This window comes from Lissotriton helveticus, chromosome 4_1, assembly GCF_964261635.1.
Source record: "Lissotriton helveticus chromosome 4_1, aLisHel1.1, whole genome shotgun sequence".
Taxonomy (NCBI): Eukaryota; Metazoa; Chordata; class Amphibia; order Caudata; family Salamandridae; genus Lissotriton; species Lissotriton helveticus.
The window spans coordinates 1,691,491,689-1,691,500,434 of record NC_136063.1 but is presented as its reverse complement, the minus strand read 5'-3'; positions in this window follow the sequence as shown (position 1 = coordinate 1,691,500,434).

Genomic DNA, 8,746 nt, shown 5'->3' with positions numbered 1-8,746 from the left:
TGCCACTCCTGCAAGTTCGAGTGCACCAAGACCAACACCAAATCCACAAACTCCAAACAGAACTCCGACACTAACCACCTGAAGTGCATCCTGCTCAACACCCGCTCGGTCCACTGTCACGCCATTGAACTTTGGAACCTACTCGACACCACATCGCCGGACGTTGCCTTTCTTACAGAAACCTGGATGAACGCCTCATCAACGCCCGACATCGCCATAGCCATCCCTGACGGCTACAAGATCATCCGAAAGGACCGCATCAACCAAACAGGAGGAGGCATCGCCATTGTTCATAAGAACACCATCCGCATCACGACCAGTTCCGACGACAACCTCACAACCGCCGAACACCTCCACTTCCAGATCCACACCGACCCCAAGACTACCACAGAGGCACCCTCATCTACAGACCTCCAGGACCCCGCACACAATTCAGCGAAGACATCACTGACTTCATCAGCCCACACGCCATCCCCTCCAAGGACTACATTCTACTGGGAGACCTCAACTTCCACCTGGAAAAGAAAAACTACAGCAACACCACCACCCTTCTGGACAACCTCGCCAATCTCGGACTCAAACAACTTGTAGACACCCCTACCCACTATGCCGGGCACACGCTCGACCCAATCTTCACCTCCAGCAAGCACATCTCCTTCAACCACACCACAACTCTCCATTGGACGGACCACAGCTGCGTTCACTTCAACTACAAAAAGACTACGACCCACAACCACCCACAACCAATTCCCTGCAGAAACTGGAACAAAATCACCACCGACCAGCTCTTCACATCGCTTCACCAAAACCCTCCTACTACTTCATCGGACCCAAACCTTGCAGCCACCAACCTCACACAATGGATCACCCACAGCGCTGACGAATTAGCACCCTTGAAAAAACATCAAATCAAACAAGATAGCAAAAAAGCCCCCTGGTTCAAAGATGACCTTAAGAAATCCAAGAAGATCTGTCGCACCCTCGAAAAAGCCTGGAGAAAACACCCAACCACTGACAATCTGGCCACCTTCAAAAACGGCACCCGCAAATGATGAAGCGAGTTTCAGAAATGTTTTCATTTCAGCTCGTGAAGTCACACTTCCATAAACTGAATTTATAATACTAATGATCTGTGCTGTGTGTGTATTAATTCAACCTAGTTTAAAAGTTGCATTCACACAAAACATGTGGGAAATTAACATGTGTGCTCATAAACGTGCAAAATGTTGCATTTTCATGTATGTGAGAATAATAAATTAATCCTGTCTATTGTCATTTCATAACTAATTGCGGCTGTTTTAATTAATGGCATGTGCTTATTTTATGTATACTTTTGTCTACGTGGTGTCTTATATTCTTTTACAGGTGCATGGAGAAATCCTGCTGGATTAAATGAAGAATGGTAGATATAAATGCTGCTTTATTTGTGTGCTTCAGCTAGTTAATTTAGACTAATGGGTTAATCATTAGCAATGGTGGGAGGGTAACAGAACAAACTGTATTTCTTTTATTATTATTCTTTTGTGTTTGTTTATATAATAGTTATGGTGAAGTGGTTTTGGGCCTAGTGCATTTGTGCTTGAAAAGATTCTGCTCGGAGAAAGCAAGAGTCCGTCATGGAAAAGTTTTCCTTTGCCAGTCTGTTTGACGTGATGTGAAAAGAAATGTGATGAGCTGAATGTTCTTTAGTCAAGCAAGGCCAAGGCCAGGAACCGGCAGAGGAGTTGACAAGTCGAGGAAGTTATGATTTTCTTTCAGTAAATGTTGCAAACTGGAGGAAGCCTCGCAATTCGAGAGCTAAAACAATGGACTCTAAGAAAGTGACGGAACTGATGATCTAAAAAATGTAATGACACGGTGGCCTGTCACTTGACAGCCAATGAGGACCCATTTTGAGCAGAAAAATATAAGTTTTCTTAGATTAGTTTAGCGTAGAAAGGGTATAAAAACTCTTCCCCCGGGGAAGAGAGCGCTGCTTCTTGCTGACCTTTAGATGGGTGTGTCGTGCAGACGGACTTTTCTTGGAGCACGTAAGAGACCCAAAAATACTTTTTACTCTTTATTCTTTATTGTAGCAAGTGTAGTTAGGGACTTACGATTTGATGATACCAAACTGTTATTTTCTATTTGAAAAATGTTTTGAAGTTTACTTGAAACTGATATTACTATTTGCAAAGTCTTTAATAAAAATGCTTAAATAAAGATTTCTAATGCACAATCCAAATAAATAGTTAATAAATAATTTACTTTGAAAAACAAGCTGGTCTTGTTATTTCATGTGTTTAGGTTACCATTAGCAAGATCTTCTCGCCATAGTGGCTTAATTAATTGTAGGGTTTATAAAGTGTGATGAATTCATTTACCGCGGTTGTATATAAGTGTATATAATTTGTGAATAAGCTAATTAGGTCACATGATTCAATTGGTCAAAATATGTCATGTTAGTTTATGGGCCTTATGAATGATTTATGATTAATAGTGTATATTGTGGAGTTGGGTAGCGTAGTTTATGACATATTTCCTATAGGCCGCTGGATCAATTTCCTGGTAGCAGAGGATGGTTTGGTCTCTATTTAATAAAAGAAATGGTCTTAGGGTCTCCAGGTGAAAAAAGAACTGAAAAGAAAAATAACACTGTTTTAGAAAGTGAATCAGAAGATACAGTCTTAGAAGAAAGTTTCACCACAAATAAAAAGAATGCCCCACTGAGACCGCCTTGTTCATGGTCCACTCTGATGGTTTCTACAGGAACCACACCAAGTGCACCTCCATTAAATGAATCACCTAAATTGTACCCAAATAATACAGAATCTTTTGGAACTCTAGAAAGGCTTGAAACAAGAACTAATTCCAGTGTTTATAATGAAAGCAGAAATTTTCCTGAAACTCCAATGGAAAGGGAAGCCCCAGAAATTCAATGAGAGCTGCCAGAGATGAGGAAGTTGCAAATACTTCAGAATATTTACGATCAAAAGAGGGATTAATTCGGCAGTTAACAAAGGGCATGGAAGCAGTGACAGTTCCAGTAACGATTGGTCCTGTTCAGCCTGTTTTTGATCAAGGGGAAATTAAACAGCCAGGTTTAACAATTCCATTAAATGCAGAAATTCAAAAAGTAGCTGAAAAATGTTATTCGGATTTATCTGAAATACATCGTGAGAAAACAAAAATGCCTGATTTGACTTTTAATCAAGGATCTTTTAACCAGACACCAATGGGTGCAGAGTCAGATGCTGAGACTCCTGAGAAAGCAGATTCTAAATCAAAACTTGATGTTGCAAAATTAAAGGCAGATTTAGAGGAGTTAATAATTGGCACAATTGGTCCTGACAGTTTGAAATACTATCGAGATGATGAACTTCTGTTCATCAGCAAGAGCATTCAATGGAAAACAAAGAATAAATATGATCAATTGGAAGAACTGGCTGCAGAATTAGAAATTGATTTGAGCAGACAGAAAAATTTGGGAAAGCATTACAGATTAGATTTTACAGAAAAGGACATTGGGAATTTTAACACAATGGGAAGAATTATGCATATAAAGGAATTGATTGTGTACATCAAAAAGTTGGGTGACTTAAGTAAATGGAGAGTGAAATGGACCAAAAAGAGGGAAGACGAAAGGTTGGATAAACTGTCTAAACAGTTTCCGATTAGAGAAATTGCAGGTGGTGGATATGTTCATGTCTCATGGTCAAGACAAGATATTCTGCTTTTCACAAATGATTTTCCTCGGCTGAGAGAGAAGCCTGTGGAATGGTATCGACAAGTAGACAGATTCATCAAAGTTTCGAAAGTTCTGTGGATTGATCTGGATGGATTTTTTGACATTGTTGTCCCATCAGATCTCTGGACAGAATGTAAAATTGCTGTGAGTTGGCCAAAAGTGGAACCAGAACGAAACAAGGAGACTGGTGCTCCAGCACCAGTAGTCATGGATCTATATGAAAAAGTGATTTACTGGTTGAAAAAGAAAATTGCTCCAAAAGAGGTTGATTGGGTAAAAATAGACAAGACAAATCAAGAACCAAAAGAGCCAGTTCATTCATTTTATGAAAGGTTATTACTGGTTTTTAAGCAGTACAGTGGCTATGAAAAATTAGATGAAATAGACATGAGCCACTTTATCTAATCAATCAATCAATCAGAGCATTTGTATAGCGCACTACTCACCCGGAGGGTCTCAAGGCGCTGGGGGGGGGGGGTCCGCTACTGCTCGAATAGCCAGGTCTTGAGCTGCTTCCTGAAGGCGAGGTGGTCCTGGGTCAGGCGGAGGTGGGTCGGAAGGGAGTTCCAAGTCTTGGCGGCCAGGTAGGAGAAGGACCTTCCTCCTGTGGTGGCTCTTCGGATGCGGGGGACGGCGGCGAGGGCGTGGCTGGTCGATCGAAGCTGGCGCGTGGGAGCGTAGAAGTTGAGGCGGCTGTTGAGGTATCCTGGTCCTTGGTTGTGTAGGGCTTTGTGTGCGTGGGTGAGGAGCCGGAAGGTGATTCTCTTGTTGACCGGGAGCCAGTGCAGGTCTCTCAGGTGTCCGGAGATGTGGCTTCGGCGGGGGATGTCCAGGATGAGTCGTGCTGAGGTGTTCTGGATCCGCTGGAGTCTCTTCTGGAGTTTGGCGGTGGTTCCAGCGTAGAGGGAGTTGCCGTAGTCCAGACGGCTGGTAACGAGGGCCTGGGTGACCGTCTTCCTGGTCTCGGTTGGGATCCATCGGAAGATCTTGCGTAGCATTCGCAGGATGTGGAAGCACGACGAGGAGACGGCGTTGACTTGTCTGGTCATGGAGAGGGAGGAGTCCAGGATGAAGCCCAGGTTGCGTGCGTGGTCAGTTGGTTTGGGTGCGCTGCCCAGGGCGGGGGGCCACCAGGAGTCGTCCCAGGCGGAGGGTGAGGATCCCAGGATGAGGACTTCCGTCTTGTCTGAGTTCAGTTTCAGGCGGCTGTTCGACATCCATTTGGCTACTTCTGTCATCCCTTCGTGCAGGTTGGCTCTGGCGGTGGCGGGGTCGTTAGTGAGGGAGAGGATCAGCTGGGTGTCGTCGGCGTAGGAGATGATGTTCAGGTTGTGCTGGCGTGCGATGGCTGCGAGGGGGCTCATGTAGACGTTGAAGAGAGTTGGGCTGAGCGAGGAGCCTTGAGGAACGCCGCAGATGACTTCGGTGGCCTCGGATCTGAACGGGGGGAGGCGGACTCTCTGTGTCCTTCCGGTGAGGAAGGAGGTGATCCACTCCAGTGCCTTCTCCTGGATTCCGACGTTGCTGAGGCGCTGCACTAGGGTGCGGTGGCAGACAGTGTCGAAGGCCGCGGAGAGGTCCAGGAGGATGAGGGCCGCTGTTTCTCCGTTGTCGAGCAGGGCTCGGATGTCGTCTGTGGCTGCGATCAGGGCGGTCTCGGTGCTGTGGTTGGCCCGGAAGCCAGACTGCGAGAGGTCGAGGGATCCGTTCGTCTCGAGGAAGGCGGCCAGTTGCTTGTTGACGGTCTTCTCGATGACTTTGGCCGGAAACGGGAGCAGCGAGATGGGGCGGTAGTTCTTGAGGTCGGTGGGGTCTGCTGATGGTTTCTTGAGTAGAGCGCTGAGTTCGGCGTGCTTCCAGCTCTCCGGGAAGGTGGCGATGTCGAAGGAGGTGTTGATGATGTCCCGCAGGTGGGGTGCGATGACAGCGTCAGCCTTGTTGAAGACGTGGTGAGGGCAGGGGTCTGTCGGAGATCCGGAGTGGATGGAGTTCATCGTGCGGATGGTGTCTTCGGTGCTGATTGGGGTCCAGGCGCGGAGGGTGGTGGTGGGGGGCGGTGGTTCGGTCGTGGCGTGCGTTGGTTGAGTGCTGAAGCTGTTGTGTATGTCCGCGATCTTGTTGTGGAAGTAGGAGGCGAGGGAGTTGCAGAGGTCTTGCGAAGGGGTGATGTCGTTGTTTCCAGCGTTGGGGTTGGAGAGCTCTTTCACGATGTTGAAGAGTTCCTTGCTGTTGTGTGCGTTGTTGTCCAGTCGTTCCTTGAATGCGGTTTTCTTGGTGGCGCGGATCAGCTGGTGGTGTTTTCGGGTGGCGAGCTTGAGGGCAGTCATGTTGTCTGGTGTTGGGTCTGTGCGCCAGGTTTTCTCGAGGGCTCTACACATTTGTTTATGGTCTTAGACCAGAAATTGGAGAAATGATCAGAAATAATATTGTCGGATGGCAATCAAATTCAATTGATGATATTTTGAGAAAGGCAAAATACTGCAGTGATGAATTGGAAGCAAAACAGAAAAAATTAAAAGAGAAGGCAATGTGGGCACAGGTGAAGGTGGCTGAGCATCAGACAGCAAGCCTTGAGAATAAAAATGTAAATTTTGTTCAGAATCAAAATCAGAATCAGGGTCAGGGGAAGTTTAAAAATAATTTCAACAAGCCAAGATTTAATGTTAATATTGAAGAGTTAAAACAGAAATTGCCTTGTTTTAATTGCGGCGAAATTGGACACTGGAAGCGTGAGTGTAAAAACCCGCCCAGAAATTTTAAAAATGCATCATTAAATCCACAGATGCAGAATGATGTGGATCTGCAGCAACAGCTACAGCGACAAATTAATGAATTGAGTCTTCAGCAACAGCTACAGCGACAGTTAGCCCAACAGCAGAATCAGATTCCACAGCCTCCACTCCCTAATTGTGGGGGTGGTCAAAAATATAATCCAAGTACGGGATTCAGCGGAGGTGATCAGGTAATAAGAACTCAAAGAACAAATGTGCAAAATGCATCAGGACAATTTTTGTTAACAGGAAACCAAGGAAGCGATTCTGACGACAGCTTCTGGCGGTGCCCGAGAGAGGGGGAAGAGTGTGTGATTGGAGCCACTCTTGAGGTTGACCAGTCTGGTCCATATGTAAATGGAAAAGTGAATGATGTAGAAATCACTTTTCTAGTGGACACTGGTGCTACCCGTTCTACTGTTAGATCAGTGGAAATTGAAAACCTGCCTCTCTCTGGGGATACCATCCAAGTAGTCGGTGTAAGTAATCAGCAAATTAAAACAGATCTGACTGAGCCTGTGAAGGTAGAAATTGGCAATTTTAAAGATAAACACAGGTTTGTGGTTTGCAACAGCAGTCCTGTGAACTTGTTGGGGAGAGATATATTGTGTAAAATGAATTGCAGAATATATTGCTCACTGGAAGGAATTGAATTACAAGCCATGGAGGAAGATGGGTTGTACAGGTTAATGATGTTAATGGTTGAAGCAGAAGAAACGAAATCATTTCCTGTATTTGATAAAGAAAATTTGCCAGAAGAATTAAAAGAGACAGTCAAAGCTGAAATTTGGGATTTTACAGGAAATGAAATGGGTCTGATGAAACATGTGGATCCAGTCAAAATTACAGTGAAGCAAGGAATAGAATTTCCAAACATTCCTCAGTACAAAATGAAAGCTGAAACAATTGAAGGTGTTATTCCTGTGATTGAAAAATTCATTAAGCAAGGTGTTTTGAAAGAAATTGAGAGCAGTCCTTGTAACTCACCGATTATGGGGATCAAAAAGCCAAATGGAACGTACAGAATAGTTCAGGATTTGAGAAAGGTTAACCAAATTGTTGTTCCTTGTTGTCCAGTTGTTCCAAACCCAGCAGCCATTCTTTACCAGATTCCACATGATGCAGAATGGTATACTGTCATTGACCTTTGCAATGCGTTCTTTACTGTTCCATTGCATCCAGAGAGTCAGGAAATCTTTGCTTTCAGGTTCCAAAGTAGGACCGTCGCATGGTGTAGAATTCCTCAAGGGTATACAGAGAGTCCTTCTATCTTTAATGAGCTGTTAAAGAAATCATTGGAAGATCTAAATCTACCTGGCAGATCGACATTAGTCCAGTATATTGATGGTCTGTTGATAGCAGCAAAAACAAGAGACAACTGTGTTACAGATAAGATTACTCTTTTGAATCACCTGGCAGATGAAGGACATAAAGTGTCTCCTGCAAAATTGCAGTTTTGTAAACAAGAAGTAAAATATCTTGGTCATAGAATTGCAAAGGGAATGAGACAAGTGACAATTGAAAGAATTAAAATGATTCTGGCAATGCAACCTCCAAAAACACAAAGGAGGTCAGAATGTTTCTGGGAATGGTTGGTTACTGTCGTCAATGGATTAGTGGATTTTCAGTAATTGGGAAGCCACTGCAGAGACTGACAAAATCAGACATAAAAGATCAAATTGTCCTTACTGAAACTGAGTTGGAAGCTTTTGAAAAATTAAAAAGAAGCTTGTGTGAAGCTCCAGCTCTGGGTATGCCAGACTATGAAAAGGATTTTGAGCTGTATTGCAGTGAGAGGGAAGGATGTGCATTGTCTGTGTTAATACAGAAACATGGGAATTTGAGAAAACCAATTGCCTACTTCTCAGCAGTCCTTGATCCAGTTGCAAAAGCTTTACCAGGCTGCTTAAAAGCAGTTGCAGCAACCAGTGTTAGCCTTAAGCAAAGTGAAGGAATCATAATGGGATTCCCTGTGAAAGTCTATGTTCCCCATTCAGTTGAGATTCTCCTTACAAGGAGCAAAACGCAACACCTGACAAGCAATAGACTCACAAAATATGAAAAAGTCATTCGGGGATCAGATAACGTGTCAATAGCAAGGTGTGTGAATTTAAATCCTTCCACGCTTTTACCTGATATTGAAATTGGTGATGAAAATGAGGTGGAGCATGAGTGCTTGGATGTTATGGAATATTGTACCAAGCCGAGGCAGGACATTAAAGATGTACCATTGCCAGAATCAGATCAT